The 26,139-nt window shown below is 40.6% G+C and overlaps 1 protein-coding gene across 1 annotated transcript in view; it reads right to left on the bottom strand.

Annotated features, from left to right (window-relative positions):
• LOC122811912 (protein tyrosine phosphatase receptor type C associated protein) overlaps positions 1–26,139 on the bottom strand; it is a 182,463-nt gene that overhangs the window by 155,367 nt on the left and 957 nt on the right. The window lies entirely within an intron of this gene.

Raw genomic sequence — 26,139 nt, 5'->3', positions numbered from 1 at the left:
AACATATGAGGTGCCATCAAATGTGATCCACAGAGGCCATACAATGCCTTACACATGTGTCCTGTATGGTCCGATGCCACTGACACCAGGGAATACCTGTATCATGCTATCAATGCAGGTGCAGGGTCAACCTGATGTCTATAAGCAGGTCCTGCCACACCAGGCCAGTATTGGCATTTCAGAGGATAACAGTCTGTGTACACAACATGTGCCAGCCAAACCAGGACACCTGTACATGTCACTGTACATTATTGTGGGATGTGCACATCCGAGGCAATGTCCATGTCAAGGATGATCAAACACAGACATGGCATGCATTGCAAAGATATGGCCATACACAGTGGTAACCAGGATGTCAAGACAGTTCATACAACACCCACCTGTGTGGGACATTGCAGACACTACACCCCTGTACCACACTGCACACCATTGTCGGGTGGTGTGATGCCAAGGATTACCCCTCACCCAGCCTTGTACAGCCATCTTGCACAGCCAACCACTACACACCCATGAAGCAATGCACACATGCATGTCAGTACTGGCACCTTGTGTCTGCGTGTGAGGTATGCTGCTCCCAACCACAGTCACTCACAGTATAACTCCCATTGGAATACTGACAGATGTCGAACACGTTCACATGCCCTAGCCCATAGAACCTCCGGATATCCCCTGTGGTGCATGTAGTACCTGTGCATTAGTGCAGTGTGGTAAACTAAGTAGTTTGGAAGTATATTTGTGGGCCTGGCAAAGAGTGTCAATGTGAGTCCATTAGAGAGTGTAGTTGTGTTGACAATGACATCCGTTCATGTGGACAGCCATGTGTGGTACACCTAATTTATGTCTACTATATCTCTGTTGCAGATGTCGCTCACCAGCACACATATATGTTCTTACAGCACACCAACATATCAGCTTTGTGGTACATGGAGTAACTGCATGCACTTGTAATAGTAATGACTAGTCAGTCAGGGGTTTGAACCCCTGAAATGGTAGGTGTGTGACAGACGATGCTTAGGTTTTAGTCTCCAAGTCCTTCTCTGATGTACTTTGCCTCTGTCTGTCCCTCCCACACACTCTCTGGTGGATGTGGAGGTGTACACCTGCTCAGCAGCAGCTTGTGTTTTGTATGTTCATAGGTTCATAGGTTCATAGGTTGGTACTAGGCTATCAGCCCTAGGGCCTATACAAGCCTAGCCATAACAATTCCCTGGCTATTTCTTCCCACATTATTTACTTTCCTGGACCCCTGTCTAGCAGGGCGACTGACGTGATCCCTGGGGTGAATTTCCTTTCTCCCATCCAATTGTCAAGGTTCCTCTTGAAGAGGTCCAAAGAGGCACTCTGCTTGACGTGTATGGGCAATCTATTCCAGAGGCTGGGGAGTCTCTGGGTCAGGAAGCTATCCCTCCAGCATGTTTTGTTTATTGTGATGACAAGGTTTAGATCCCTGGAGCATGTAGCTATGAGGGATTGGGATTTCTTTAAGTGTAGCATGTCCAACAGCTCTGGGTTTGACATGGCCTTGTATGTTAAGCAGAGATCGCCTCTGAGTAGACAATATGCGACAGAGTATAGCTGGAGTTTTTTAAGGCGGTCAGTGTAGGGCATCTGCTTTAGGCCTGTGATTCTTTTAGTGAGGTATTTCTGAGGCCTTTCCAGTTGTTGCAGATGTCTTGAGAGGTACATACCAAATGGGGCATTGTATTCTATAATGGGTCTAATGAGGGATGAGTACAGTGGGACAATGACCTCCTTCTTTCTGGATGAAAAGCCCTTCGTGATGAGGTGTGCCACATAGAAGGATTTCCTGACTGTTGTGGCGATGTGGTTATCGAAGGTGAGACCACTGTCCACCTGTGTCCCTAAGTCTCTTATCACACTTTCTGTGTTTAGTGTACTGCCACCTATATGGTAATTCATGGATACATGTTTTTTCCCAAAGGCGATAACAATACATTTCTTGGCACTGAGCTTGAGCCCATGGCTCTGGCACCAAGCATCTGTTTCTGTAAGGCCCTTTTGTAGAGTATCCACATCATTTGGGGATTCAATAATGACTCCCAGTTTGCAGTCATCTGCAAACTTTGTTAGCCAGAGTCCCTTAGTGTTGACCTGTACTTCAGAGAAGTAGATGCCAAACAAGAGCTGCCCCAGGACTGAACCCTGAGGTACTCCACTTGTCACTTGTCTGGAGCTGGATTTGGAGTCAGCTACTTTTACAGTGTGAGTTCTATTAGTAAGCCATTTAGCAACCCATTGGGTGACATAGGGATTAATGCCCAACTTAGTAAGTTTATCTATGATTCCAGAGTGGGGGATGTGATGGTCATGATCAAGTGATGGCCTCTGCACCTATTGCAGTCCTCCTCTAGCTGATTGCATGTGGAACAGCTGTGATGATGTTCCCATAGCCAATTGCATGAAAAACATAGTACAATATCTAGGAACATCATGTTGGTGTTTGCCCATGACAGTCGCTGTGAGTGGTACCTGGATCTGGTGATTGGTAAACGGCATCACAGATGATATTTGGATGTTCCTCAAGCAACATGCACAGTGGGAAATAGCCTAAAGACAGGAGGGTGATGTGCCAGACATGACTACAGCATGTAAGTGTAGCTATGCTTCATTGAGACTACTGCCTGTTTAACAAGTTGTGTGTTTGTTTGTGTCTTTTGACTTTTCCCGGTTAGGGGTCGCCACAGCAGAACTCCAGTCCACTAATGATTGGTAGTGGATTTTTACGTACTGGGTTACCAGCCCTGACGCACAACCTTCAACGAAGGCATGCCCCATTCATGTATGCCTGCACACAGAAGAAGCTCTAGCTGAGAATCGAATGGGACAACGTCTTGCTATGAGGCGACAATGCTATCACAGCGCCACCACCGTAGTAGGTTTAGCAAGTTGTGTGTGGTAATGGCTATTCTGCATGTTTTAAAACTGACAAGACAGTGCTCTGTTTGTGAGGGACCCCCATCTGTAGGGCCATCTGTGGACTGGTCAGTGTGTGGAACCATTTGTTTCCTGTGTTACTCACTGAACACACATCTGTGAACTGCAGGAGCATAGTGTGAGGATTGCAGTCAGTACATGGTGATAGTGATGAGTTACTGCCATTGCATCCCTGATTGGACATATGTCACATGAAACAGTGGTATGACAGACACTGTCTGGGGTTCTCGGTGACATGCCAATAATGGGCTACTGTTCATAGCTGCAGTCACAAGTCTTTTACACTTTGTACAGATGTCATGCAGTATATATGCATGTGTTGTGCTCCCTCTGCAAATGTATATGCATGTGTTATGCTCCCTCTGCAAATGTATACTATCTGTTGTGTTGGGTTGATGGTCATATCTATGCATGTTGTTATAAGTAATCCTGAATGCTGTTGACTATTACTAAGCCATATCTGTGTTTAAACTGCAACACCATAGGCTGTATGGGTTTGGAGGTCCTGGCAGAACCTCCTGTCCCACTTCAGCTGGCCATGGGACCAGGCACCAGCACATCTGAGGCCCAGCCTTGGACCTCCATCTCTGTTGGCTCGGCACCACCTTCTGATGGCACCACCACTGAGGATGGGGCTTGTCCCCCCTGGGTGCAGGTCCAGACAGGAACATGTCCGCTGTCGTACAGTCCCAGATGTGGTGAGTAGGGGGATCAATAAGGGGTTTTGAGGCCAGATACGCCAGCTTAAGGGCAAAGTGTCATATTTACAGGGTGAGGCTGCCCCTCCTAGACAGCCCCCGGCACTGCCACCTTTGCAGCTGTTTTGGTGCAGTGGTGTCTGCCCATGGCTGGGGACCTCCATCCCACTGTTTCCATCTGGGGGCTCATGGGCTTGTGACTGCTGAACAACCCTCCCTGTCCGAGGTGTATCCCCCCACATGTGTCATATACTGACCCTGTATGCTGTCTTGTCTGTCATCCTACCCTACCTGTCCTCCACGAGCATACCTACTCTCCTTCCCCCACATCCCACTCTCACCCTATGGAAACAAAAGGCCAAACAGTTCCTAGAACAACATTTGCCCCATACATAGCTGTCCATTTCACACACGTGTCCACTGGACACATGTAACCCTTTTAATATGCATCACAACATACTCCAGTTGTCCTCACCCCTGTCTCTCAGGCACACGATCCTAGTATGCACATGACTCCTAAATGTTCCAGGTACACATGATGCGGACGACCCCATTGTACACACACTAACGGTCCCTCTATGGTTACCCCATTTACCTTTATGATGATGATGATGTTGCACACAGTACCTTGCAAGAATACTGTTCCCAAATAATGATTGGACAGGAACTGTTGTGTTAATGTAAATAACATGCACAGAGTGATGTATATGGCCAATATACAAATGTTTGCTTGTATGAATGACACATGTCTGTCTGAGGGAGTCTTGATATTACATAGGACAACACCACTACATAATACAGGCGTTGCTGGTGTTTCCCTTTTCATTCCTTTGGAATGCTTTGTTGTCACATGGGATGTTCCTGATATATCTGTATATATATATATATATATATATATATATATATATATATATATATATATATGTATATATATATATATATATATATATATATATATATATATATGTATGTATCTATATCTGGGCATAAACACACACACATACATCTACATGATGGAATACATTTCCTATACTGTTGAATGACTGCGCTGGATGATATGTTTGTGATAAGGGCCGATGTCTATATATCTGCCATGGCTTAGTGGTAAATCACAATAGTTCTGTGTGCAGGGTCCTGGTTTCGAGCCTTGCAGAGGCCATTTATTTTGTTGCTGGGCAGAACAAGGCCATTGGATACGAAGTGATTAAGGCACATTAAAACAGTTGTGAGCAGGTGTGCATGGGTTTGCACAGAGCTAAGCAATGCTAACCTCCGGTAACAGTTTCTTACACTCAGTTAGCCTCTACATTGCTTTACCAGTGTAATACTCACATATTGGCGGCCAAACAGTCTTACACCCGCTTGCTCCTGCACTTGCAAATGCACTGCATTTGGTGTTTGCATCTGACACTCACACCCCTGGGTGGGAGTGAGGACTACAATATTACCTTGTGATGCCTATTACATTGGATTACATGCCTACAGTATCGGGAATGGCTGCCCATTAGGCGACAGCATGCCGTTCGACTGTATGGAATCCATGGCCTGTCCAGAGTTTGATTCATATTATTGGTGTGTTCCTCTTACAATCTGCACCTGTCTGGCTAATACATGGGAACTGACACCATTAAATACAAACAAGTAATTGGGTTTTGGAACCCACATCCTACAGCCGAGTAATGCTACTGCATACCTACTATTCTATCATCTTTCTAAGGTTGTAAGTGGAATATGTGCTTTCTGTCCCTATCAGACCTCTCAAACAATTGGGGAAAAATACAAACTGAATCAGGGACACGGCATAACAACATCAGGGACACATTTAAATTATTGGTGCTATTAACCTGACACATTGACAGACTCAGAGCATATGAATTCATACACATTTTCTGAGGTAAATGATGTTTATAACTCTTAATTGTTGTCATTATTCATTACATGTGATTCACCACCTTTCCTCCAAATGTCACTAGTTTTAGGAGGGATTAAGTGGGACAGAGTTAGAAATTGAGTTGAAATCAGGGACGTCCCTGGAAATCGAGGACAGTTCAGAGGTATGGTCCCTATTTGTTCCCCCAGTGGTTTATGTCCTGTGCAGTGGATTTGCTCTTAGGGGTTGAGAGGTATGGGCGTTAGCTATGCCCATTTCGGAATATTACTTACATCCCCTGGGCGGTCCTAATACGACTGCGCCAGCCAACCACCTGCACGCCTAGGCCCATAATTGCATACCCATAGTTCCCCCACCTGCCACTCCTCTACAGCACTCATCCTTACTGTGGGTTCAGGTGGGGTATAAACACACCACTGCACACTGCCCACTCTCCCCGTGTCGGGACACATGTCGTACGTTGTGTCGACCCATGGGTTATCAGGCTTGCACAACCTACTGGTCCATGTACATCTACAGTCTGGTTTGATGAGTCATTACCGGGACTGCCTCCGATGATCATTAATTTTTGGTGTCCCACAAGGGACATCGATGTCTATGTTTCAAGATTAGACCTGGCAGGTTTCTCCCACTGTTAGTATCCTGCCAGTGGTCTGGGAAGCAGTGGTGTGTTTACTTTTATTGTGTGTCTGTATGTCTCACCGGCCTAGCTGGGGGGGTGGGGGGGGTTGATGCTACGTGTTACACGTTTATTGGATCCCTCACCCCCATATGCATGGCCCATGAACATATGTAACTCGTAACTGCTGTATCATATCCTAGCTATATACATGTGTATATTTACAGTCACATATATATATATCTATATACATTACTATATACAGATATATCTGTATATGTATGCATGCATGTATATTTATATTTTGCTCTCTCTCTCTCTCTATATATATATATATATATATATATATATATATATATATATATACACAATATATGGGTCTATGGGTGTCTGCATATGTATATATTTATATGTGGGTGTGTATCTGTATTCTGTCTCTGTATGTATACATTTGTACTGTGGAGAGGGAGAGGGAGGCTTATCTCTATTTCGCTATGGGTAGATATACACACACATACCTTTACATATATACATCTGATTTGGTTATTCTGTTCCTTGCAATATAGATTACACTTTGCTGCAGTGGGACACGTAGTGGGTGTGGCTGCTCGTTGGGCGATGCCTCTGCCCAGTGAACACATTCGCTTACATCCCTAGGGCTGTCCATATAGGCCCACATCAGCCAACACTTGCACACCTAGACCCATAAGTAGCTACCCATAGTTCCCCCACCCGAACCTCCTCAACAGCACCCATCCTTACTCTGGGTCCTGGTCTGTTCTGGACGCACTACACACTGCCCACTCTCCACTTCACAGGACCCATTTCATACAATTGTCTCGATCCATGGTCATCAGGCTTTCCCACTCTTGTATTCTGAGTATGTATGCACCCCAGCCAGAATGTTCGGTCTATCAACTTCTTTTGGTCTTGCCAATTTTTGGGGTGTCCCGCAAGGGACGCTTCTGTCTGTGTTCCAAGATTAGAATTCACGGGTGCACTGTTTACCCCCCCAGTTGTATCCTGCCTGTGGTCGGGGAGCAGTGGACTCTTTACATTGTTTGTGTGTATGTTTTCCGTGTCCGGCTTGGGGGTGTGGAAGGTCATGCTACGTGTTTCATGTTTCTTGCTTGGGCCCCTCACTTCCATTGGCATAGCCTGTGAACATATGCCATTCTTGTGTGCTGTTTCCTATCATAGCTGTATATCTGCGTATATCTACGCACACACACACATATATATATATGTGTATATATATATATATATATATATATATATATATATATATATATATATATATATATATATGTGTGTGTGTGTGTGTGTGTGTGTGTGTCTGTAAAGCAATGCATACCCTGCGCAAACGCACTTACACATGCTTACTGGTGTTTATATATGCTTGAACCTGCTTACTAGTGCCTTATTCATTATGACACTGACACTTCACTCCAGTTAACTTTTAATTGATATTTTGCAGGTTATACAGCAGACAGATGTCGCAATATGTTCATGTACAGATTACCAATGGTAAATGGTATGTGATGCAGTGGGATTCGGTACGGTAATGTCTGTTTGTTAGGCGGTTGCTCTAACCATTACACTATTGCTGTGCTGCTTCATTTGCATATGTACCCATATACCCATGGCTCCTGGTTCCCCAAATACACACCCCAACGCCTCCCTAACACTGCAGTCATCCATTCTCCAGTTGGATTTGCGGTGTATCCACACCACTACACATTGGCCACTCCTTACTCCTGTAGACCCATCCCATAGGTTGACTCACTCCATGTATCCTCAGAACTCCCAAACATTTAGTCCACAAACATTGGTGACATGAGTGACCAAAAGAATACCACTCGTATTTTCTGGGTTGTTCCACATGGAACACACATGTGTTTATGTCAAGATAAGACTCTATACTTCATTACATCCTTACTCCCGTTAACATGACATTACAATAAATTAATAAGTATGACTATGTGGTAATGCACACGTTACACATAAGAGCCTAATTATGTACGTGTTCGGCATATTTCTTTTACAAATAGATGAGTTTGGTAATTGTCATTGCCGTAACAGGCAGATCACAGGAATGATTCCATGTGTGCTTGGTAGTAACTTGATTAAAGTGTAGCTATTATTCTAAGTCTTTTGGATTAAGCACTTGGGCTTCAGACCAGTTGTTTTACATTAGGAAGGTTTGTGGCCTGCACTGTGGTGGCAGGACAGGTAGCTTACATCCTTCTAAGTTGGGAACTGCTGATTGAGGGCTCAGTATCTGTTATTCTAAAAGTGTATTATTTCTGGTTTAAGCACTTGGGCTTCAGGCCAGTTATTTTACATTAAGAAGGTTCGTGGTCTGCACTCTTGTGGGAGGAGAGGCTGGACTCTGCCCTTCTGAGCTGGGAATTTCTGGTTAAAGGCTATAGTGCCTGCATATTTGAACTGTTTCTTACTGAAATTGGTACACCTTGTTTGCTGTAGCATAGACTAGATCCAGGCCTGCTGAATCTAGCTTTGTTTGTATGCTTGTTGTTTGTTTGCTTGTTATTTCCCTGAAACGCTAATTTCACCTAAAACGCGGATTTTCAGCACTTCTGTGGATCCCTAGTGATATCTGCATTGCATACTGTACTTATTTCCTTGTTTCACTTGAAAGAAAGTTACTGTTTGTCGTTTTTGCATCTAAGTTACCTGTAACACATTGCATTTAAGTTACCTGGCACTTGCTCACTAAGTCAGCACTAAAAAATTAAAAGCACTACACCCTCACAAACTCCCTTGAGTACCTTGTTCCCCATTGGCCCTTTTTTTCAATTATAAAGGAATTCCCAATACTATTCTAGCATGTCCAAAGGTCAGTTGTCAATCTCCTCTCCGGTCCAGCTGGTGAATCTGGGAATCTTGAGGCAATGTTACAACTGCCTCATGTACACAGACAACCCTCTCCTCCTCCCAACAAATTCCAACACATGTGAGAGATGCAACCATATAGCCAAACTGGAGGCTAAGCTCTCTCAGCTCAGTACTGACGTAACCAGTCAGGAGGAGAAGGAAACCACACTCACTACAATTCCAGTCTCACATAGACCTACCACGACAGCAAACCAAACACATAAACACACAAAAACATACTCGGGCTCTAAATAAAAATCTGCCTAAGCAGCAGAGACCTCCAAAGCAGACACCCAAGCAACCGCTACCCCAAAACAAAACACGTGCAACACATAGCTCACAAAGCCAGTGTGCCAAACAGTCACAGCCCTTAAGGCTAAACAACACACCTGATACACTTGTAATAGGTGACTCTATCGTCAGGCACACTGACGTCCCACTCACCAGGCTGATCAAGGAGAAGGTCACGGTGAGCTGCCTGTCGGGCGCTAGGATCCGCCACATAACACAAGCACTCAGGTCACTCCAAGGCAAGTACAAATATGACTCAGTCATTGTCCATGCTGGTGTGAACGACCTGAGACGTACCTCCCTCGACTACATGAAAAGAGACATAGAGGAGCTCTCTGACCATGTAGCCCAGGCCGGTATGACCCTGACCTTGAGTAGCATCTTACCCTCACCAAGAATGATGCCACAATATGAAGACAAGATGATCAATTTCAACAATTGGCTTAAGTATCGGTGTCATTCAAAGGGGATGCAATGCCTGTCAGCCTGGGATGACATGCTTGACAAGCCATGATGCTTCGCTAGGGACGGCTTGCACCTGTCACCCCTGGGCTTTTGGATATTGGCAAAGGCTCTTGCTACCCCTAAAGTGCCTTTCTTAGGCAAGGCTCAAAAGACAAACCCACCTCCATAGGTATCACAAGGGATAAGAAACTAAGAGTAATGCTACTCAACGCCAGAAGTCTAAACCTCAAGATGCACACACTCAAAACTCTCCTTAGCATGGAGAACATCGATATCTGTGCAGTAATAGAAACCTGGTTCAAGGCTCCCGAGAGCACCCCATCACTACCAGGTTATACTTCATACCATGCTTTTTGGCCCCAAAACTTGGACAGAACCACAAAAGGAGGGGGAGTATCAATATTCGTCAAAGATACCCACACCTCCAGGTAGGTGGCACAGCACAAAGCATCAGAGTCTATCCATGTGCAACTAATAGTGGGTAAAACTGCCTTCCAGTTTATAGCCTGCTACAGACCACCCTCCCAAACCCAGGCACCCCACTCAGCCTTCCTGAGAACACTGGAAAATATAAAGGTCTCTCCAAACACCATTATATTGGGTGACTTCAACTACCCAAACATAGACTGGGAGCATTACTCTAGCTCCAACACCCTAGCCCAAAGGTTCCTAGAATTTATAAACTCAAATGCTATGGAACAACTTGTTACCACTCCCACAAGAGGGGAAAACATACTGGACCTGATCATCACCAACATGGGGACTCTATGCTCCAGACCAGAAGTGTATCCCTCAGTGGTAAGATCAGAACATAAACTAATCTCACTGGATATTCACATCCCGACCCCACCCCCTGCCCAGAAAACCACAGTGAAAAACTTCTCTAAAGCAAATTTCACACTCCTCAAAACCAAGGTGGAATCCTTCAAAGCCCCCGGGCCTGTGGAAAATACGGTCCAGATTGCAGAATCCTTTATAAACTCATTCTATGAACACCTTCAGGAATGCATGGATCATGCAATCCCAAATAAAACCAAGACCCAATCCTCCAAAGGCAGACGTCCTGTCTGGTGGACCCCAGCCATGAACAAACTATACAATAGAAGGAGGAAGCTACTACATGATAGAGCAAAATCCCAAAAAGGGAAGGCATCTCTGATCAGTATTAGCAAAAAACTACGGGCATTCATAAAATCATCTAAGGCCAGCTTTGAGAGAAAAATTGCACAGGACACTAAGGATAATCACAAGGCTTTCTTTAGTTATGTTAGGAACCTGGGTGGGAATTCCCAGATATGCTCAGAATTAGTCCAAAATGACAAAAAATACACCAAACCCACAGACATTGGCAACATCCTAGCTGACAGGTTCAGCGCAAACTTCTCCCCCCCTCCCCACCAAAAGGGCAAATATCTATCCCAGCAGAGTGCTGCCCCCCTGACATCTCAGATGCTCAGGTAAGAGCTGCCCTGTCCAAAGCAAAAAACACAGCATCAGTGGGACCAGACAGTGTCCCGGGCTGCGTCCTACATGAACTCCAAGAAGAGCTAAACCCAAACATAAAACTACTGTTCAATCTCAGCCTTACTACAGGATATGTACCCAAAGAGTGGCGTACAGCAACAGTGGTCTCTCTCCATAAAGGTGGTGCCTCAATGGATCCTGGAAACTATCACCCCATAAGCCTGACTAGCTTGGTCTGCAAAGCTATGGAAAGGGTCATCATGGACCTCATAAATAAAGATATTGGGGACCTACAGACACTGGATCCTACCCAGTTCGGCTTTGTTAAGGGCAGATCCTGCCTTCTTTGAAACAGTCACCAAGGCCATTGACGAGGGGAAGGTGGTCCACACAGCCTACCTGGACCTCGCAAAAGCCTTCAATACAATACCCCACTCGGGCATTATAGATTAGCTCACCAGCTTAAATATAAACCCCTATGTCACTAGATGGGTTGCAAACTGGCTCAAGGACAGAACCCACATGGTTAGAATTGCTGGAGCCATGTCAGACTCCAAACCAGTTACAAGTGGCATCCCACAAGGCTCAGTCCTGGGACCTCTCTTGTTTGGTATATATTTCTCAGAGGTACAGGCTAATACAGAAGGACTGTGGCTGACCAAGTTCGCAGATGACTGCAAACTGGGCGCCATAATCGACTCTCCAGCTGACACAAGCATCCTCCAAAAGGGCCTCATAGAAACAGACAACTGGTGCCAGAGCCATGGCCTCAAGCTAAACGCCAAAAAGTGTACAGTCATCCCCTTTGGCAAAAACAAAGTGCCCACAAATTACCACATAGATGGAAATCCATTAAGTACAGAAGAAGTAATTAGGGACCTGGGGACCCAAGTTGATAGCAATCTCTCCTTTGACAACCACGTGGCCAAAGTGGTTAGAAGAACATTTTATATAGCCCACCTAATCATGAAGGGATTCACATCTAGATCAGGGGAGGTCATCGTGCCTCTTTACTCATCCCTCATCAGGCCCATAATTGAGTACAATGCCTTTTGGATGTACCTTATCAGACACCTGCAGCAATTGGAAAGACCCCAAAGTACCTCACCAAGAGGATCAAAGGGCTCAAACAGATGCCATATGCTGCCCGGTTAAAGAAACTCCAGCTCTACTCAGTGGCATACCGCCTGTTCAGAGGCGATCTGTGCCTGACATATAAAGCCATGTCCAACCCGGAATTAATGGACATGCTGCACCTCAGAAAATCCAAATCCCATCGAGCTACGCTTGAGAGACTTGAACCTCAGCACTGAAATAAATAGGACATGCTGGAGGGACAGATTCATAACCCAGTGGCTCCCTTCACTCTGGAATAAAATCCCAGTCCAGGTTAGGCAGAGTCCCTCATTGACTCTCTTCAAGAGGAATCTTGATGAGTGGATGGGAGATCGTAGGTTTACCCCGGGTATCACTTCTGTGTCACTGTTAGACAGAGGCACAGTATACTAACCTCGAAAAAGGGCATAGCAAAATTAATTTAAAATGGGTGGCGAAAGCCAAACACACTCTGGCTAGGCTTATAAATGCCCTAGGGCAGATAACCTAGTATGAACCTATGAACCTATGAAAGTCCTCACATTTGATTTTTTTCAGCACAGCACTGACTTCGGACATTGTACACACTTCTACGTTTTAGCAGTTTTGTCCCATCCCTCTTCTGCACAACCTATTATTCTATCTACTGTCGAGGTTTGTAAGGGCACATTCATGTTATTTTTGTTTGCAAATGGAATGAATGTGTTACAGAGAATGTACTTCTACATATTGATGTCTGCATGTGTGTATGCATATATACTTATAACAAACTCACTGACCTTCATGGGGCGGTCCAATTAGAACCAGCCAATTCAACCCTGGCACGCCTAGCTCCATAATTTCATACCCATAGTTCCTCCACCCTACCCATGTTCAACATACACGCATACCATCCATTGTCCACTTGTTATCGCAGCCATGACACATCTCCACACATTGCCCTCTCCTGATCATTAGGGGCCCTACACGTATGTTGTCCCAACCAATGTATTCTCAGGCTCTCCCACTGTCCTTGAACATACCCGCCCTTGCTTGTGTAATGGTCGGATGGCCAAATGGTCTATCAATTTTTGGGTAGTCCCACCAGGGACTACCCTCTGTGTGTAAAGTAGACTTAGCAGATCAGCAATGTTACTCCCACTGGTAATATCCTGCCTGTGGTGTGAGTAGCAGTGCTTTGCTCACTCCTGCCCATCTTGATATGACATACGCTGACAGCGCTATATAATACTGGGGTTCCTGTTGATTCCCTTCTCATTCCTTTTGTATGCTTTATTGTTACATCGTTCTTTCTTCATATATATATATGTGTGTGTGTGTATATATGTATATATATATATATATATATATATATATATATATATATATATATATATATATATTTTATATATCTTTATATACTTATATGCATTTCCTATGCTGGGCACAGCTTAGATCTGCGCAAGCGAACTCAGACTTGCTTACTGGTACTTATATGTGTTTACTGCTGCTTATTTGTGCTTACACCTGCTTACTAGTACCTTATTCATTATGACAGTGCCACTTTGCTTGAATGATATTTACGTTAAATATCTCATGAGATACTCTTATGTCAGTTTTACGGCAAAACGACATTCATTCCACATGGAAAATGATATGTGCTATTGTTGGGCTCGAACTGTGAATGCCTGTTTGTTAGCGGATGGTCTAAACACGGCACTATTGACATTTATGTTGATTCCGCATGTTTCTCTCTATTTGAATGAATATGATGTGTAAGCTACACTCGGCGGAGGGCAGAGACGTACAAATATGCTGCGCTTTGCTTACACCTTCGATATTGCAGCAATTCAAATGTATAATAGGGACACAGGGAATCTAATTGTGAAAGTTCTAAGGACAGGGCTCAACATTCCACTACGTGCTTGTGTGTTTACTACTTCTAATTTATTTCACTGTTTGTGGACACTCTTGTATGCTTAGCATACATTTCGGTATCCACGGACACTGAATTACTGACTTACTATTAGGGGTGGGCTCCACTAGTAGGCATAGTAGGTTTTGCAAGTGTCGGGGCATGTTTACGCGTCCTTAGAGCACTTGTACACACCCCCTGCACTCGCACACGTTTCCTGTGCACGTCGAGGGTGCTGCGTCACACCCTCATGCATATTCATATGGTGCTGCTGTGCCATCTGTAATGAGGACGCTCGGTGCAAGGCTAAAACCGTCCTTGTGCTGAGGTTCTTGAATCCCGGGGAGTTTGTCTCTCATAGCCACAATGCTTTGTAATCAAAGCAGTGGCGGCTGGTGACTTCAAATCAAAGTGGGGCTACAAGAGACAGCTGAATGGGTGGGGTCAATGGGAAGGGGTGTGACCAACTAGAAAGGGGAGGCGCTATGTTCAAAACCACAAAAACTAAAACTTTAATTAAATATGCTGCCCTGGGTGCCAAACCGTCATTATGAGAGTCCAATAAAGACAAAAATAAGTGTAGAAGAATACAAATATTTCAATGCATTGGCTGCATGACAGCTTACTTAATATCTAGATGGAAACAAAAGGTTGTGAGGCATGAAAAAATAAATTGCTTTTTAAATACATTACTGGAATGCCAGTCAAAATCAAGTATAAGAAAAACAAGCAGCACTCAACTCAAACAACTTCTCCTTGCACTGCAGTTCTAATTATAAATTATATTCAGCTTTATTAAAGTACCAAGTAACATGCTGAAAGTAGAAATCTCTGTGATGCCCCCACTTGTAAAAATGTTTCTTATCCAAAAAAGTCCTGCTGCCTGACAACTATCTACTTGTTTCATGGGGAAAACATGATCAAAGTAAAAAATGAAAAGCAAACAAGAAACAAGCTCAAGATACATTGCTTAAAGGATTACTGTACAGGTTATGGACCACACATGATTGGCATTCTGTTTAGTTTACAAGTAAAGCCTGTAGAGATGACTGGAAGTCTCCAACAAGTGTAATGAGCTTTTTAAAATAATGTAATCCTGTCCTTCAATACCCAATGCTTATACATTATCTAGTTAAGTATTCTCTGCATAGCAACAACAGAAAGGCTTTCAATGTTGGCAATTCTTTAACAGTATGCTTATTAAAGCTTACTTGCATCTTACGATCTCAGACAAGCTTATCTTATGGTCTTTAAAGCATTGCTACTTAAACACAGAGCAACAGGCACTTTGAGTAATAAGCATAAATCAACAGTACAAAAATATGACAGAAACCAGACCATTCTGCAAAATCAAGGACAGATGAAAAGCCACTGTAGTACTTGTGTCTACCCTGGATGGGGGGACACTCTGCACATGTTACACTGCATAACTACTGCTTGCCTTGCTTGGACACATCCAGAGTCACTACATGGGGGAGTGGGGTGCAACAAGTATGTCACAATTTGAAATGTCTCTGGCTGACTGTGATGGCCCTGACACATTTGTCCTACCTCTCAACCTCAGAACAAGAAATCTGGACAAAGCCATACATAGAAGTGGGACAAAGGCCCAAAAATAAGGACAATTTTTAAATATTGCTCTTATAAACTTAGAAAGATAATAGAATAGGTCTTGCATTAGTATGAATTTTCTGAAGGATATGAAATCTGAAACTCAAAATGTCTGTCATTATTTTCTAACTTCAGTTTTTAATGAGTTGGTCACTAATTTGCCAAAAAAAACACAATTTTATGAAAAATGGACCAAAAATGTGATGCAAAAATATAAAATAGCCACACGATACAGCTGGGAACCTGTCAAAGAAGGGGCACTTTAATATTAGTACTGCTAACTTGAGCAGCTGACAAAATAAAAGAATCTACATGCATTTCAAGTAATCTATAACTTTTATTACAGTTATTTCTTAATTGTAAACCCTCCATGTTTTCTTCCAACATTGCTATTTTGCGGAGGGATTATTAGGGGGAAGAGCAACATTTTGAGCCAAAATCAGGGACAGTTGAGAGGCTGGCTATGCCTAATTCTTTAAAGCAATTTATTTGCATGTACCTCTCAAACTGTTAATGCAATAAATCTGAGCAAGGCCAAATATATTGGGGGAACATATAAACAGTACTAAAAATTGCTCTTGTATAAACTGAGACAGTTGATAGAATAACAGGTCTTTCTTTAGCATGCATTTTTCTGAAGGTTATGAAGTCTGAAACTCAGTGTATCATTATTTAGTGACTTAATTCCTAAATGATTTGCCAGAAAACTACAAATTTTATGAGGAACAAACCAAAAATAAGAAGCAAAAATCTATTCATTCTTTGAAAATCTGGACAGTTGGGAGGTATAGTTCAGCTGAGCCTCTGAGTTTGCCGCCCTTCCCCCTCACAAAATCATTGTCGAATGGAACCTCTGCAGCCATTCCAATGATCCATTACTTGGCTATTTCACTCCATTTACCATAAACACTAATGTGCATACTGCTTTACTTCTATGATGATTTGGACTTCATTTGAAAGTTTTATTTTGCATTTTACAGCACAAACACTAAGACATCTGCTAAACAAAGCAATGCAGTCTCACAATGAAAACAGACTTAGCATTAAAACTTCTCTGCCCTTAAAACTAACATTCATTGAAACAGCATTGAAACCCACATTAAAATAAAATACATTTTGCCAGTGGCAGATAAAGATTAATTTTGGGCTGTTTTCAAATCATAGACCCCTTGCATATGAAACATACATGTGCTCTTTGATATACCTTCCTGATTGTACTAAATTGTATACCTTGTACAATACAGTACAGTTGTTAGAGGGTATTTTAAATTTGTTTTGAACATTTTTCCAGTAAGCAATGAAACAGAATGCATGCACCCATAATGACAAAACTGCCCAGTTCAGAACATTTCCATCATAAAAGTCTACTCAGACTTCTACAGTCCACCATTATCAGTAAATATGCACAATTCTACAGTCCACCATTATCAGTAAATATGCACAATTCTACAGTCCACCATTATCAGCAAATATGCACAATTCTACAGTCCATTATCAATAAATATGCATCATCTCTGAAGTAAAAGTCATCTAAATAATTCCACATTAAAGAAATTTGTAATTAATGAAGAGGTTGCTGTTAGCAAACACCTTTATATTTCATGGTTTTATCGAAAAATAGTGTCTGTTGCCCCTGAGGAATAAATTGCCTGTATTACATTAAAAAAATGATAAGCTAGTAATATTGCAAGAGGAAATGGATGGCAAACCGATAACAGGCTCATAGTATCTTCACCAAGATGAGGACATTCTCAGTATGGCAGCATCCACCCCTTGTGGGAGTAGAACCCACAGCCTTCTGCATCAACAGCAAGTACACAACCTGTTGTGCTATTAACAATGCAAGCCAACTCAGCAAAAGCAGCACTAAACTTCTCTTCTGCAGCTCTCAGCTCCTTGTAAAATCTACTCAATACTCAACTGCATCTCAACTTCGCAGCACAAGAAATCTGGAAAAAGCCAACATTTATTGGTGGGGGGGGGGGGTCAAAAGCCCAAAAACCAGGGACACATTAAACATTGCTTGTATAATCTTGGAAAGTTGCTAGAATAAAATGCTGTGTTACCACCATACATTTTACTGCCAAGGTCCCTGTGCAAAACAGTCAGAGCAACATACCGCTATGCCAAATCAGCTGCTTTGTCAGAGAAATGCTGTGTTGTCACCATACATTTTACTGACAAGGTCCCTGTGCAAAACAGTCAGAGCAACATACAACTACGCCACATCAGCTGCTTTGTGAAAGAGACAAAGACTGAAACTTAAATGGCTATCATTTAGTGAATTCACTTCTCGCCATAGCTGTCAACCTCTTAGTACAAAACACCTGGACAAACCCAGTAATGAGGGAATACAGCCCTCAAACATATTCAGTGAATTCAGTTCTTGCCATAGCTGTCAACCTTAGCACAAAAAACCTGGACAAAGCCAATAATGGGGGAATACAGTCCCATAAATAGGGACACATTTCAAATATTCATCTTACAAACTTAGAAAATTGCTAGAATAAAGGGTTGTGTTACTATGTATTTTCTGAAGAATATGAAGTCTGAAATTCAAATGCCTGTCAATTTTGCTTCTGATGGAACAAAAACAATTTTCAGCAGAGGCCCAGGGAGGAATGCTGCAGACACATGTCTTTGTAAAATGGCAGGACACCAGAGCAAATCCACACAAACACAAGGAGGAGATGCAGACTCCACACAGAAGGCACCCCAGCCAAGAATCAAACCAGAAAACCTATAGCTGTGAGGCAACAATGCTACCACTGCACCATCAAACATCAAGCATTTAAATATTTAGAAATCACAGATATTATGTGGAACAGAACAGATCAAATATGAGGCAAAAATCTGCAATTTTTTTACAAATGGTAGTGGGTAGGGAATTCAGGCCCTTAACACCTGCATACAAGGTACAGGGTTCAAGCCTGAGGTATTCCCTACACACCACCATTGAGTCTACTCTAGCCACCAGTATATAGTAACTGGGGCGAGTGCCTCAATGTCATCGCTGCATAGACTTCTGGGCATCTTGCCTTTCCCTTATCTAGACTGCTGAGAAAGCAGTCTGAGAGCACATGCGTACTGTCCGGGAATTAATGTCTGTGTTTCTCGGTTTGTTTTTATTTAGTTTTGTAGGTGGGAGGGCTGCAGTCCGGCAGTCCTATGGCACGAGCCGCCCCTGAATCAAAGTCTGCGTGGCTAATTTTAACTCCTTGGAAGAAAAGTCTGGTCCTCAAAGATTAGAAGTCTAAGTTCTCTTTGTGAGCAAGTAACCAAGAAACCGAGTATTCATTTGCATGCAACATTTACTTGTTGCGCCAAAACAGAAGTGTTATGCACAGCAATATTATAAATAGTGTACACTGAGAAAGCAGTCCACACATATCTTTTTATTTAATAAAATGCTCTTTTTGAACCATATACTGGTCTATTTTTATTTTTTTCTTTTGAAAAATATATTTTTTTTCAATAAACAAGTGAATTGGTCTATTTTTCCATTCCATGATATATAAATGTATCACATACATGTTATGCTATGACTGCAACCATGACTGAAACAGTTTTGTCTTCTATTGTGTAACTATGTTTATTTGTAATTTTGTATTGTAACCATTATTTAAACAGTCTTTTTGGTATTCTATTGTGTAACTATATTTGTTTTCCATCTATATATTGACTCGTACCTTGTACTGTAATATATTGTTATTGCACTGGAGCTTTTCTCCCTGGACCTACCCTGAAAAAGGGCAATTTTTCTGACACAGTTGGACTTTCCTGGTAAACAAATGTGAATAATAGTAATAATAATAACAATATATACATGCAATTGCTTTTTTCAATAAAATTTTCTTTTTCATCTATATAATGGTCTGTTTTTCTATTAATTGTCATGTATGTATTACATGCAAGTAGAATAGGTATATGTCATGTCATTTTTTGATAAAATGCTCTGTTTAAATAATATAATGATCTATCTTTTCCCCATTAAAGTGCTTGTGAATGTATCACATATATACACAGTGCTTGTATTTTACAGTCAATGACAGGTGACTGAATTGCATAAATGTATAACTTTCGCATGCTTGGCCATGTTGTCATGTGCCTGTTCCGTGGATGGCTACTGTTGAGATTGCTCACTGTGTGACTCCTTGCTGTGAAAGTTGCAAATCCCAGCTGTACATCAGCACATATAAACGGTAAATGCATAGCTCATTAAGTATTGCATTTACTCCTTATAGCACTGTTTAGAATTCTGTTTTATGCATCCTTACTTATCTGTTCTAATAAAGCGCTGCTTGTCTGTATGCATTTAGTATTTATTAGATCATAGCTGAAAATGGGTCTCATTAGCTAGTATACTAACCTTAAATAAACAAATAAATAAGTGAACCTGAGATTTAGGAATCTTTCAGAGAGTAATAAGGCAAATCATGATATACCCGAGTTAAAACCCACCTTAGCATTCATCAGTTCATTTACTAGTAATCTAGAAGACTGCACCTAAAATGGGATAAGGAGCTGTCCTAAAACACAACATAAGTAAAGACTAAAGGAATATTTATGTACAGATTTTTGTTCATAGGTAAACAACTAGGGACAAGCCATAACTCTGCAATTACACTGCAAACCTAAATGGAGTTTAGCCGATTTTTTTTTTTTTTTTTTCAGACAAGATATTGCATCAGAATCAGAGAACATGTGAGGAAGTAAAGTACAAATATTCAAAATAGAATGCTATCTGATACTGCTGAAGTGAAACAGAGGTCTCAGGAATATGTAATACAGAAACAAAAAGTATACTAATAGAAAAGCAGACAAGATAAAGGATGGAGCACAGAAGACCAGTTATGGTTTTGCAAAGACTGGTGTTTATGTACCACTTGGACCACATTATCTTGTTAAGATTTCCTTATTCTGGTTCAAAATTCAACAAACATTTCAGTTATTTCTTTTTCAACATTTACAGTACATTTTCCAGAATAATGTAAATGGCAGTTTTTTGTCTACTTACTGGAGTTTTTACCCCATATATATTTTTAGTACAGTTATTTAGAATTGTCCTGCAAAGATAATTTTCATTTGCCCTCAGGATCTAAGTAAAAAAAACATTGTGTATCTACTGGTAGTGTATGCATTAAAGTAAAGCAAAGTTGTTACTGAACTTACTATACACAGCAGATAGAATTGAGGCGGGGTTTACTATATGAACCAAACTGGATGTGAGTGAAAAACACCAGAGGTGCAAAATGTTTACCTTCCTAAGTTTGAGCTACGATGAGTAGGATGTAAAAAATTATGTTTATATTTAAAAGTAACAACTACATGACAGAGACAACATTTTTTATGTAAGACACCCCTCTGCACAAATAGATGTCAAATGCTCACAAAACATGCATATGTGATTCGCTTGTAGTTTAATATCAGTTTGCACAGGATAGGCTCTCTCTGATGCACTGTTCTGCAACTTTACCCAATGCATTTTGGTCATATCATAGTAATTTACCATTACCTCTTTCTTTCATGCAGTCACTTATTCACTCATTTCCTAACCAGGCAAGTGGTCTGATCCATTGTTGACCGTTTTTAGCCTTGGCCAGGATAAATACAAATAAAACAGTGTAATATCTTTGTTAATCACAGTTACCAAACATTTTTATGACATCTGTTTGAGGGAGACAGAGTTATCAATGAAGACATTAACACTGGATCACAAAACTGTGAAACAATTTCCAATAAAGTAGAAAAACCTGACAGAAAATACACTAGAACTCATATATATATATATAATAGTCACCATTTCATTGTATACAACTATTCTTCCAGTATGAGCCTTAGGTTCCATGACAAGAGCCTTTTGCTTTATTCAATAGTGAATGATTTTAGGTCAGGCACTATTCAGATATTGACAGGTGTTCATTCCAGTAAGAGCCACAGTTGAGAGAATTCTGAGCAATGAAAAAAAAAGAGTGGAGAGTTCCTGAAAGTGTGTGTGTATGTGTTTGTGTGTGCATTTGTGAGACAGAGATAGCTTTACAAAGAGAAAGCTGTAAAAAATGAGCATGCAAAGAGGGTCGGGTGAGCTGTGACAAGAGGTAGACAGCCAACTAAGCGCAGTGATGTTCATGAGAGGTAAATAGATGATAAAATACCAAACCTGTCTGAGTAGAGTTTGTATTCTGCTGCTGTTAGTCTAAGGGTATGAAAGATGCTACATAATCTTATATGGGAAATGAATACCCCTTTTATTTGAGTATTATGTGCTGGGGGATGACAGTGGGTCAGAAGTACTCTGAATACCCTGTAACTCTGCAGTTATTTTAGAATATAGTGAGTCGAGGTTGTCAAATACAAAAAGATGCAAAGGTCAAGTTATATGCATTCTGATGCTTTTTTATTGGATTGGAATTTTGAGAAATGATCCCCCATTGCAGCAGTACTTGTCATGTGTGTGTATGTGTGTGTGTGGGTGGGGGGGGGGGGGTTGGAGTTCCACAGAAAGCAGAGTTTTGTCTTTTAATGTGATTTTATTTGAAGTTTTCTATGCATCAGGTATTCTGCTGAATTAATTTTTGACATTAGTGATAATGATATGCCAGAAATGGAAAAGAGTGATCTGTTAAGAACCAGGCCATAAGCATAGAGAATGAACTACAGATCAGGATTTGTAAGTAAAAGAGAGTTCAGAAAAAGAAACAACAGATTCTGACTTGGGACAAATCCTCCACAGAAGACAAGAGACAGAGAGACTAGGTTTGACAAATACTTTGAGGCACCTGTGAAGTAGGTGGTTTGGAAACCATGAAAGGCATTAGATCCAACCATAGTTAGGGATGACATTGAAAATGAGACGGTGCTAGTCAGAATCAATTCCTCTTGTTATGTCATTAAACAGGGCACCACAGAGGTTTAATTTGTTAATATTGCAATGAATAGAGTCATCCAGGGCTGAGTAGGGAAAATGGTTATGGCTCATGCAAAAACAACATGTAGTTCATCAGATAAAAACATATTTGTTTAGGTGTTCCTGTAGTTGAAATGGAGCTAAGGTGCCTCAATTTTTTGACACAGGTAAGAGAAATGAAACAGGGTGATACACAATACTTCTGAGATTCCAGGTTTTTGCAAATGTGTAACTGTTGTTTGTTTCCAAAAATACAAAAGATATCAGCGGATCAGATAACCTTAGCACGCTGTTTTTGCAGTATAGTTAAATGGAATAAATGACAACACTAGGAATAACCAAAATGGGATGAATGAATTACTTATATTTTTAAGCTCAAATCCTATGACAACATATGTATGTGGACTTGTCTGGTTTTGTCTGAATAAAACTTAATTGTTTTGATGGAAAAATATGCAGACAGAAAATGAGGATGGCTATAGGACTGAGTTTTTACACCTCACATACCAATTTAACAATGAGCCCATCTGCATTAGAATACAGGTACAATATAGATCTTTTTATCCACAACGTAGTATGGTATGAGCATTACAGAGATTATTTATTAATTGTATGTAGTGGTGAAGAAATAAAATTTCAAAGGTTTGTTAAACAATTAAATAAAAATAGATTTGGTTTTGAATTTACATCATATACTAATAGACACATAATTGTCTGTTTGATTTGGAATTAAGAGGTAGATCTGGCCATAAAATTATAACAAAGACAATCATAAAGAATCTAATGCTGATATATTTTTCAATGGTGCAAGTTTCCACCCAGATTCCCTTATGGAATCCTTGCCATATGGAGAATTTATTAGAGCAAGAAGGAATTTAATATGTAGGTGGATATTTTTGTCAGAAGTTAAGATTTTAATAGTTATTTTTTAAGATAGTTTAAGGATTAGACAGTATTCTTAAATCATATTGGAAAGTTTGCGATGTTAATTGTGCAGATTTATTGGAACAGAAAAAGTATGATGATCAACCTTTAAGAAATAAGTCTAAAAGGAAAAAGAATAATAATTGTATTTACTTAGTGATGCTTATGATGTTAATAGATCAGATTTATTGGAACAGAAAAAGTATGATGATCAACCTATCAAAAATAAGTCTCTTAGGAGAAAGAATAATATTTTTATTTAAATAATGATGCAGTATAATATATGTTCAAAATATCTAGTTCAGGTCCTGGATATTTACTGAGCCCTTGTATCCAAAGATACAGAATTAAAAAAAATATTCACTAAAATAATATTTTTATTTTGGTAGAGGTTTGAGTATACACATTTTTGTATTACGTAGTCATTTTAAACATACAGGCATAATAAATCTTGTATGCTGTAATTTAAATAATAAGGTGAACCTTAATTTTGGAGGGTGTCGTATGTGTAAATTGATGGAAACAGAACTTGAGATTCGATTTAATATCAGGCGAGTCATATTATATAATTTTAATTTTTTGTGATAGTAGTAGTGTTGTCTATATAATAGAGTTTCCTTGTAATAAAGCATGCTTTGGGGAAACAGAGATGTTTTGCAACTAGGCTTAAGGAACATTGCAAAAATATTTAAAAAATGTTAAAATAAGAAAGTTTAATTCACCTTTATCTGAACATTTTTTAAGAAGCATGATTCAGAATATAAAAGGTTAAAAGCTGATGTGATTTATAAGTACCTGCATGAGGAAAAGATAGCTAAAGATTTCAAACACATTCTAAGATAAAAGAAAATGTGTTATATCTTGCAGCATAATACAGTGTCACCGATGGGTTTTAACTAAGATTTGGGTTGGAATGCGGTTGTACATTAAGTTGTAATTGTCCTTATTTTTTTTTTATTTTTATGTTTTATATTAATTAATTATGGTGTCGTTATTTGTAGGCATGGTTTGTAATAAAGGTTTCTTATAATTTTGCATATAACTTCCATTGAAGGCTTGTAAAAGCTGAGGTACTAGAGGTGGGCTCAGATATAAATGCTTGAATGTGAACCATTTGTTATTTTTACTTACTTCCTTTCTTTATTGTTTTCAGGTATTTATGGTTTCTTTACATATAGTCTATTTTAAAGGTATTAGAGCACCTTTATAATGTAATACAACTGCGAATTTGCATCTTTTCTTTGTAGCACTGCTTTGTTCAAGTCCAAGGAATCACCTGGAGTTCATGTAAAGGAATCGGGGCTGTAGATGGTACAGATAATTATTGCTCAAAGTGATGGCAAGTCATTGCAGAGCTGCAGCCTTTTAACATTTTTATCACTTGCTGTGCTCACACACTCTAAACTTGTCACAGTCTCTCCAGTTTTGCAAATGCAGGAGGTTGTTGCCCTACCCTCTGAATGCCTCTCAGTTCAGGTATTTGCAGCTTTGGTGCCACAACAACTGCATCTGTTCGTGGGTACCAGGATCCACGTCTGAAACCAAGTTATGTCTCCAAATGCATATGTGCCTCAGAGAGCTCTCTGAGTAACAGCACAACTGCTCTCATCCAAGCAGGTGTGCATTAAGTTTTGGTATAGAGTTGTAGATGTAATTCAGTGGCAGGCAAGTAAGTCTGTGCTCTAATTAATCACATTTAAAATCTGTCTTCCTTTATTTTCTCACTCTGAACTCATCCACGCAAGTTATTTAAGTTCACAGTTGTTATGTTCCCATGTAGCAGTATAAATAAAAGCCTGTCTTCCTAAAATAACAAGACTGTGCACTTCAGCAGGGCAGTTCCAGACAAATTTATGAAAAAAAGGTGAAAACAAAATAGGACATTTCTAAAACCAAAACAAACGTACAGCAGCAAAATCCAGATTGAGTAGCCTTTCTATTTTTGCATTAGCATGCTTTTCTGTTTAAAACAATCCAGTTAGTTTTATCTGACCATTATCTGTCATTCATCTTTACTGTCATAGTTAATTAGCCATTCTAACTGTCATTATAATCTTACTGAAAATGTTGGTTTCTAACAAATCTTCAGCAGATGTGTTGAACATTTTATATACTTTGGTCCATACTGAGTGTTTTAAAGGATAAGGAACTAGCCTTCAAATCCAGGGACTGTGGGCTCAAGTCACATCTGGGGTGATATAAATTTTCCAAAATGGATCGCCTTAAAGCCCTGTCTCTATATTCAGTTTCCTACAGATTACCGAGAGGTGATCTATCTGTGGCATGCAAGGAATCATTGGCACCAGCTCTGATGGATCTTTTTCACATCCACAAAATAAACAGCTTCAGAACCACTAGATCCAATTATTTAAATTTTGCTTGTGACATAAATAAGACATGTTGTAGGATGGATGTTTGTCTCAGGAA

The sequence above is a fragment of the Protopterus annectens genome, chromosome 9.part0, assembly GCF_019279795.1.
Source record: "Protopterus annectens isolate FY-2018-M chromosome 9.part0, PAN1.0, whole genome shotgun sequence".
NCBI classification, from domain to species: domain Eukaryota; kingdom Metazoa; phylum Chordata; order Ceratodontiformes; family Protopteridae; genus Protopterus; species Protopterus annectens.
The sequence above is the reverse complement of the archived record's forward strand: the minus strand, read 5'-3'. Positions and strand labels throughout refer to the sequence as shown.